The sequence below is a fragment of the Pteropus vampyrus genome, unplaced genomic scaffold (genome assembly GCF_000151845.1).
Source record: "Pteropus vampyrus isolate Shadow unplaced genomic scaffold, Pvam_2.0 Scaffold388, whole genome shotgun sequence".
NCBI classification, from domain to species: domain Eukaryota; kingdom Metazoa; phylum Chordata; class Mammalia; order Chiroptera; family Pteropodidae; genus Pteropus; species Pteropus vampyrus.
In genome coordinates this window covers 534,467-542,096 of record NW_011889169.1, presented here as the reverse complement: position 1 = coordinate 542,096, position 7,630 = coordinate 534,467, and the positions used below count along the sequence as shown (strand labels likewise).

At 40.3% G+C, this 7,630-nt stretch overlaps 1 long non-coding RNA gene across 1 annotated transcript in view; it reads right to left on the bottom strand.

The window, feature by feature from the left end:
• Positions 1–263: 263 nt before the first annotated feature.
• The window catches only part of LOC111731620, a 14,593-nt gene continuing 7,226 nt past the window's right edge, over positions 264–7,630 (bottom strand). Inside the window, exon 3 of the long non-coding RNA XR_002777238.1 lies at positions 264–380. This is a non-coding gene — a long non-coding RNA (uncharacterized LOC111731620). The remainder of the gene's footprint in view (positions 381–7,630) is intronic.

Here is a 7,630-nt window from a genome sequence, read left to right as displayed (position 1 = left end):
ACCTAAAAGAATGAGGTTCAAAGAGCTTTTGCGTTAGAGAGTGGTGCACCCAGAGAAAGCATAGAAGCTCTGTGTCCTTTCCCACATAACTTGCTCTATGCATCTCTTTCATCTGGCTGTTCCTGAGTTATACCTTTTAATAATAAATCAGTAATCCAGTAAGTGAAAATTTAAAATGAGAGAGAGCAGATGAAAAAGCGAAAGAGATAAAATGTTAACCATAGATGAAAGTGGGAAGATAATAAGAAAGTGTTCCTTGTATATTTGTATTTCACAATTTATTGTAGGCTTTAAATAATTCCCAAGTAAAAAGATTTTTCAATGGGTTGGAGAAAGTGGGATGGCTCAAATGAATGATGAGATCCAATGGATTCTGCATGCTAAACAGAAACAAGGAAAAAAGGTGTCATTATTGCTTAACAAGTGAGATTAAAAGGCAATTAATTTGTGGGAGAAAACATACAAAAAAACCCCACAAAATCTTTGGTTCTATATTTATAGATTTATCAAGGGTTTGAAGGGGATTAAAGGCATTTTAGGATTATAATTTATGATATTCAATTGAAGAAATTATAGAATCTGAAAGATATTTGCCAGTTTGAGCAACTTCTAAAGTCTGGGGTCATTTTCTTACCAAATCCTGGATCTTTCTGATCAGGAAAAAGTGATGCTAAAGCTGCTTTACTCAGCTGGCCCATATCAGGACTTACCAAATAATTCTCTTCAATTATAGGCACCTCTTTGGATAAAAGATTTAGGAAAACTAGCACTTGGACACAAAGAAAGAACCTGGACTGTAAACAGATTCGAATGCATTCAATGTAAAAAAAAATTCCTTGAGATGAATGTGGAGATGACAAATTCCTATCCTCCAGAAACCTTAAGCTAAGAGAAAAATGCAAATATTTGGGAATGAGAGTATTCATATTGAAACTCAAACAAAAAGTAATTTTCCTATAGAAATACTTTCTCTTTTTCTAATAATCAAAGTACACATAATCTTTCCCTAAACTCAGATATTATATGCAGACATATAAACAGATGTTTCTTTTTCAAAGATTATACCATACTAGATGTATATATTATAGTCTATTTTTCTATTTTATGATAATTTTTAATTACATAGTGTTCTATTATATTCTATAGTTTATCGTGTTCATGTTTTATCATTATTCATGTTGCTTTTGATATTTTGCTATTATAAGCAATGTTGAGATAAACTTCTTTATGTACTTGTTCAATTATTTCCAATAGACAAAAGTCCAAGGAACAGAGTTTCTGAATCAAAAGGCAGTCATTTTTTTTTAAGTGTTTAAAATGTTTGGGTTTTTTAATAAATTTATTTATTTATTTTAATTACTTTCAAGTATACAGTACATTGGTTAGACATCTATATAGTTTATAAAATGATCCCCCTCATTGCGCTTTCTCTCCTCTGGCTCTACACACAGCCATTACATTACTGCTGACTGCATTCCCTATGCTGTGCTCCCCATCCCCATGACCATCTATCAACTACTAATTTGTACTTCTTTAACCCTTCACCCCATTCTCCCAGCCTCCCAACCATCCCCTCCCCTGTCTGTTACCAAATTGTCCACTATATTTGTGAGTCTGTTTTTAATTAGTTTGTTCTTTTTATTCCTTAGATTCTGCATATAAGTGAAATCATATGGTATTTATCTCTGACTTATTTCACTCAGCATAATAACCTCTAGCAGGCATTTTTAAGACTCCTGATGTGTATTGTCAAATTGCTCTCCAAAAGCAAAACTATACCAATTAACACCCCCAGCAACTGTTTTCCTACACCCTCACCAAGACTGGCTGGAAAGATGGGGTGCTATGAATCTATGTTGTCTTCGTTATGCCTTTCTTCCTCCTAACAGCCTAGAATACAGGTGCTCAATAATCAATCCAGGCTTCAGTCTAGTAGACATTCTGATCTAATCTAACTGATACAGGTGGCAGAGAACTCCTCCTCTGATTCACTGCCAAGTATCCTGTGTCATGTGGATCCTATAAAGGCAGCAGCTTCGAGCACATTTCACAGAGTCCCCTGTCTCCACTAACCCACCACCTGCACCCCAGGCTATGCCTTCAGCCATGAAGCTCCTGCTCCTGGTCTTTGCAGCCCTGGGATTTCTGGTGACCCCAGGTAAACTGGATGGAGAAGGGGAAAGTAGAGCTATGGGCCAGAAACACTAGCAGATCTGGTCACTGTGGTGACAGACAAGTCAGGTTGGAAGTCGGCAGGGCTCACCCCCACTGAATTCCAGCTTAAGGTAGGGACTTCCCACATCTACCACTGGCCTTTTACCCTATACACAACCACCACCTTAAACAACCATATACAAGAAGCAGTTCCAAAAATTTTTTTTCTGTTCTAAAATGAAAGTCAGCCTCAACCTGGTCCAAAATATTTTCCCGTCATTTTACATGAACTCCCTACATCTTAGTCTTTAAGATGCTGAGAAGGCATCTCTCTTCACCATTTTCATCCTTTGAGATTAGCACCGGGTTAGTGCTCAGAGGCAAGCATGAGCCTGGGAGGAAGTGACTTAGGAGTCGGTGTTTCATCCCCATGCCCAACATAGGGCTGGCAGACAGGGTGATGAGACCTCTTAGAAGGCAAGTTCACACGAGATGGCAAATAAGGTATTTAGTTCTACAGTGGAGGAGAGAATGAAGAACCAGAGAGAGAAAGAAATCAGAGTAGCAGGCAGTAGGTGTGAAGAAAGCCCGAGAAGAAAGGATGCTCAGATGTCTCCAGTGCTGTGAGCTGATGGCAGACAGAGCCGAGATAAAGCCCCCAGATTTAACCAGAAGATGGCGTCTGGTGCTGGGCAGTGCCTGAATGAAAAAATATCCTGTAGGTAGCAACTCTTAGTTAATAATACTTTGGGGGGATGATGTGACAATTTTTTTTGCCTGTGTTCACTGTTATCTACAGCTTTAAATTCTCTGAGAACAAATGAAGCAGTAACACCATAAAAAGGGAGGCTGTGGAGAGAATAATAGCCTCAATTCCTCCTTTTGAGTGTTCATGCAATGAAGACCTGGCTCCCCATCCTATTTTTACTCAAACATTCTGCAGTACCAACTACAACAAAATTACAGGCCTTCACTAGAGCTGCAAAGATACAGATACTGGCAAAGAGAAAGCGGTCCTCAGAGTTCCCAGAGGCTGTCATTTAAGGGAGATAGTGTCTGTGCTTCATTATCCTTCTCAAGTCTCATTTGCCAGCATCCCTAGCATATATCTCAAAATAAAAAGCCAAATGTTCCCACCTGGCCCTGACCATTTGGCAGTCCCTTTTGCTGCTTCTAACCTTGACTTCTCTGGTCTTTTCCCCTCCCTTGCAGCCAGTGGGGGCAGGACAAGCTGTAGGCTTAAGGTCCCTGGACACTGCAAACTGCACTGTGGCTCCTTTGAAAGATCTATATTCATGTGTGACAGATACAAACAATGCTGTGTCAAGAACTATGTAATACCAGAGCCCATCATGCCACCACCTGTCCATAAATCTAAGGACCCATGCAGAAAAACTACAAAAAGACAAAAGACAGTAACACCTATAACACCAAAACCACTATCATCTCCAAAGATTCAGCGCACTATTGCCTCCCCATAAATTGTTGCAGCTTCCTTCTTCTGGGATTTCAACTTAAGACCAAGCTCTTGTCTTCTACATCAGTCTGTCATTCATTTAAAAAATAATTTGGAGTTCGTATCTGTCCTACAGGAGTTAATGCCATGTGGTTCCATCCATGGGTTATGTGTCAGTTTAGGTCCTCCAAGAACCATGCCAAGATAGAATTAGACCTGAAAAAATTTACTGAGGAGAAACCCCATGATGGACGAAGGTGAGAGGGAGCAGGAGGAGGAGAGAGAGCCTTCAGACTGCAATGCTGGTCTTATACTTGTATAATGAGAGAGGGATAGAAGGAGGGCTGGATAGATAGAGCCTGAGACTACAGACCTAAGGAAGTCTCAGCCATGAGACTGGGGATGGGGGGCGGCCAAAGCAAGAATTGCCCCTCAGAGGAACCCTACCACAGAAGCAATGATGTACAGGCTCTACATCCCACTGGCTTTAGTCACTGGCTTGGAGCAACCCCTGGAGAACATGGCCTTAGGGTGAATGCTACTATAGACCTGGAGGTATGGCAGCTGGAGGCTGTCCACCAATTACATCCTGGCAGTAGGTTCTCTCTTTTTATAATTTATTTTAATTAGTTTCAAGTATACAGTACATTGGTTAGACATCTATATAGTTCATAAAACAATCCCCCCAATTGCTCCCTTTGTCCCCTGACCCTCTACCTCGCCAACGTATTAATGCTAACTGTATTCCCTATGCCGTGCTCCCCATCCCTGTGACCATCCATCAGCTACTAATTTGTACTTCTTTAACCCTTCACCCCATTCTCCCAGCCCTTCAAACCTCCTCTCCTCTGTCTGTCACCAAATTGCCTACTGTATTTGTGAGTCTGTTTTTGATTAGTTGGTTCTTTTTGTTCCTTAGATTCTGCATATAAGTGAAATCATATAGTGTTTATCTTTCTCTGTCTGACTTAAATATCTTCTAGGTCCATCAAAGCAATATCTTTTTCCATCCTCTTCCTTTTAATCTGTGTGTTTTTTAATCTAAAGTGAGCCTCTTGTAGGCAGCATATGTAGGGGTCTTGTTTTGTTATCCTTTCAGCCACTCTATCGTTTGGTTGGAGCACTTAATTATTTTCCATTTGAGGTGCTTATTGATAGGAATGTAGTTGTTACTATTCTTTATTCCTGTTTTTGATACATGTTTTTTCTTCTTAAAGAAGCCCCTCCAACATTTCCCATAATACTGGCTTGGTGGTGAAGCTCTTTATCTGTCCTTCAACTCTAAATGATAGCTTTGCTGGATAAAGTATTCTTAGCTGTAGATCTTGGGTCTTCATCACATCGAATATTTTGTGCCAAGCCCTTCTCTCCTGCATAGTTTCTTTTGAGAAGTCAGTTGCCAATCTTATAGGTGTTCCCTTATAGGAAACTATCTACTTTTCTCTTTCTGCTTTTAATATTCTTTCTTTGTATTTAACCTTTGGCATTTTAATTATGATGTGTCTTGGTGTGGGCCTCTTTGGATCCCTGGTTTTGGGGATTCTCTGAGCTTCCTGGGGGTTTATGTCCATTTCTTTGATCAGGTTAGGGAAGTTTTCCATCATTATTTCTTCAAACAGCTGTTCGACATCTTGATTTTCTTCAGGTACGCCAATCAGACAGATATTTAGACCCTTAATAGTGTCCCATATGCTCCTTAAATTATTTTTATAGCCTTGGCATCTTTTTTCTTGCCATTCTGATTGAGTGTCCTTAGCTTTCCCATCCTCTAGATAGGTCATTTAATCCTTTTCTTTATTCACTTTGTTTATTCCTTTGATTATTGCATTTAATATACTTCTCATCTCACATAATGTGTTCTTCATTTCAGACTGATTCCCGTTTATAATTTTCATTTCCATTTTTATGTTTTTTATCTCTTCGTTGAAGTTCTCACTGAATTCATCTACATTTCCTAAAAGTTCATTGAGTTCATTTTTATAACCAGTGTTTTGAACTCTGCATCTCTTAGATTACCTGACTCCTTTATATCTGGATCCCTGTTCTCTTCTCTCGTATTGTTTCTGCTTTATTGTCTTCCCATTTTGGCTGCTTTTCCGTGTCTGTTTCTATGTACTAAGCAAAGCTCCTAAGTCTCCCGGTCTTATTAGTGTGGATTTATGAAGTAGGTGTCCAGTGGCACAGTCACTGTGCCACTGAGAGGGGTTCAGCTGCAGGCTAAATTTAGTCCAAGCCTCTACCCATCCAGGGCCACCTGTTAAGATTCAACAAGCAATCCACAGATGCTGTGCTTACAGTTGTTCACAAGGCCACACCAGAAACTGAGGCCAGCTGCCTCCAGTGTGAGTCTAGGCGCTGCTCAGCAAGGAGCACCTGACTCGCTGAGGATATACCTGGATGTGGCTTGGGTGAGGCCACAAGTTGGGGGAGGCAGAGTCTCAGGGAATCGCCTGAGCGGAGCAACCTCTGTTATCCAGCTTGATGACATCAGGGCTATAGCGGCGCTGTGTCTGGTTCATTGGTAGGGGGCAGGGCTCAACAGGGAACAATGGATACCACCGGCACTTCTGTACCCAGCAAGTCTCGCCTTGGCCCTCACTCTGACAATGTCTCCCTGTAAGTCCCTGGTGCCCCCTGCACACAGCCGAATGGGCACTGGTGCTCAGAGCAAGCAAGTCCGTCACTGCAGAAGTCCGCTTTTGGATGTGGCCCCTTTAAGAGGCATCTGCTGCTGCCGCTGCCGCAGCCTCCATCCCGCTCAGCTGCTTGAGACCCGGCAGCCCTGCGTCCTCCCCTGTCCTACCTCCTGCTGTCGCAGGGTGATTTCTTGGATTTCTCCCTAGTTGTATGGCTTGTTCATCAAGATCTCAGGACATTTTTCCTTGCTCCTTGTTTCTATCACAACTTTGATTTGGTCACCAGAGGAGTGAACAGAGCTTCTATCATCTATGCCATTTTTTTCTCCTCTGGCAGTAGGTTCTCTTGAAGGGAAATATGAGTGGAGCACCCCATGGCTGCCACAAATTGTTAGGAGAGATAGAAAGGAGCTGAAAGTGTATGTTTGGCTAGCCAGATAGATTGACTGATGAGGTATTCATTTACTCATTTGTGTAATAAAATGGTGAAAATGCATAGATCCAACACTGGCAATACTCTCTGAAAGTAAAGCTGCAAAGACAATGGTGACTCAAATGTGCCCACCAACAACATAAAATTGGCATAACCCTGTTGGAAAGTCAAGTGGAAATAAGTACAAAGAAACAGAACTTCTAATTGTTTAATCCAGTTAACAGTACCTCTGGGAATCTATCCATCATAAGCTATTCCAAAGAAGCAAAATGTTATGGGCACAAAGGGTTTCAATACAATATTATTTAAATGGCAAGAAAATGAGAACACTCTAAATGATGAAATATTGTATATTAACAACATGTATAATTATGGACAAATGAAAATGCTTACAGAATAATAATACATACTAATAACATTATTCAAAATAGCATTTATACTATGGTTGCTATTATGGCAAAATTGACTCTTGAAATGATACTATGAAACTCTCATGAAAATTATGACTTTCTTATTTGGTTAGAAAGCAGGATCATACATAAATTTCCTCATACAGTTTGATGTCCATTAATTGTTTATGACATTTATGTAACAGGTATCAAATTTGACCTGAGAACAAACCAGAACAGTTGGGCCTAAACAATTCAAAGCAATCTTGGAAACTAGCTACCCATACAAAAAAATTTTAATGTCAATTCGCTACCTTATATCTTAGACTGAATTAATTACAGATGTTTTAAAAATGACAGAGTGAAAAATAAAGTATGAGTGCCGCGTCCTCTTTCTACCCTACTGCGTGACAAGGTCCGGAGATGGGGACAGAGGCTTCAAGGAATGCATCGTGAAGAATGAGGACGTGGCATGTGTTTAGGGATAATTGGTTTCTTAGAAATGATCCTATTAAGAGGGGGAATTTGGGTAGCACAAATTCTAGTAAGTGTAAACGCTATA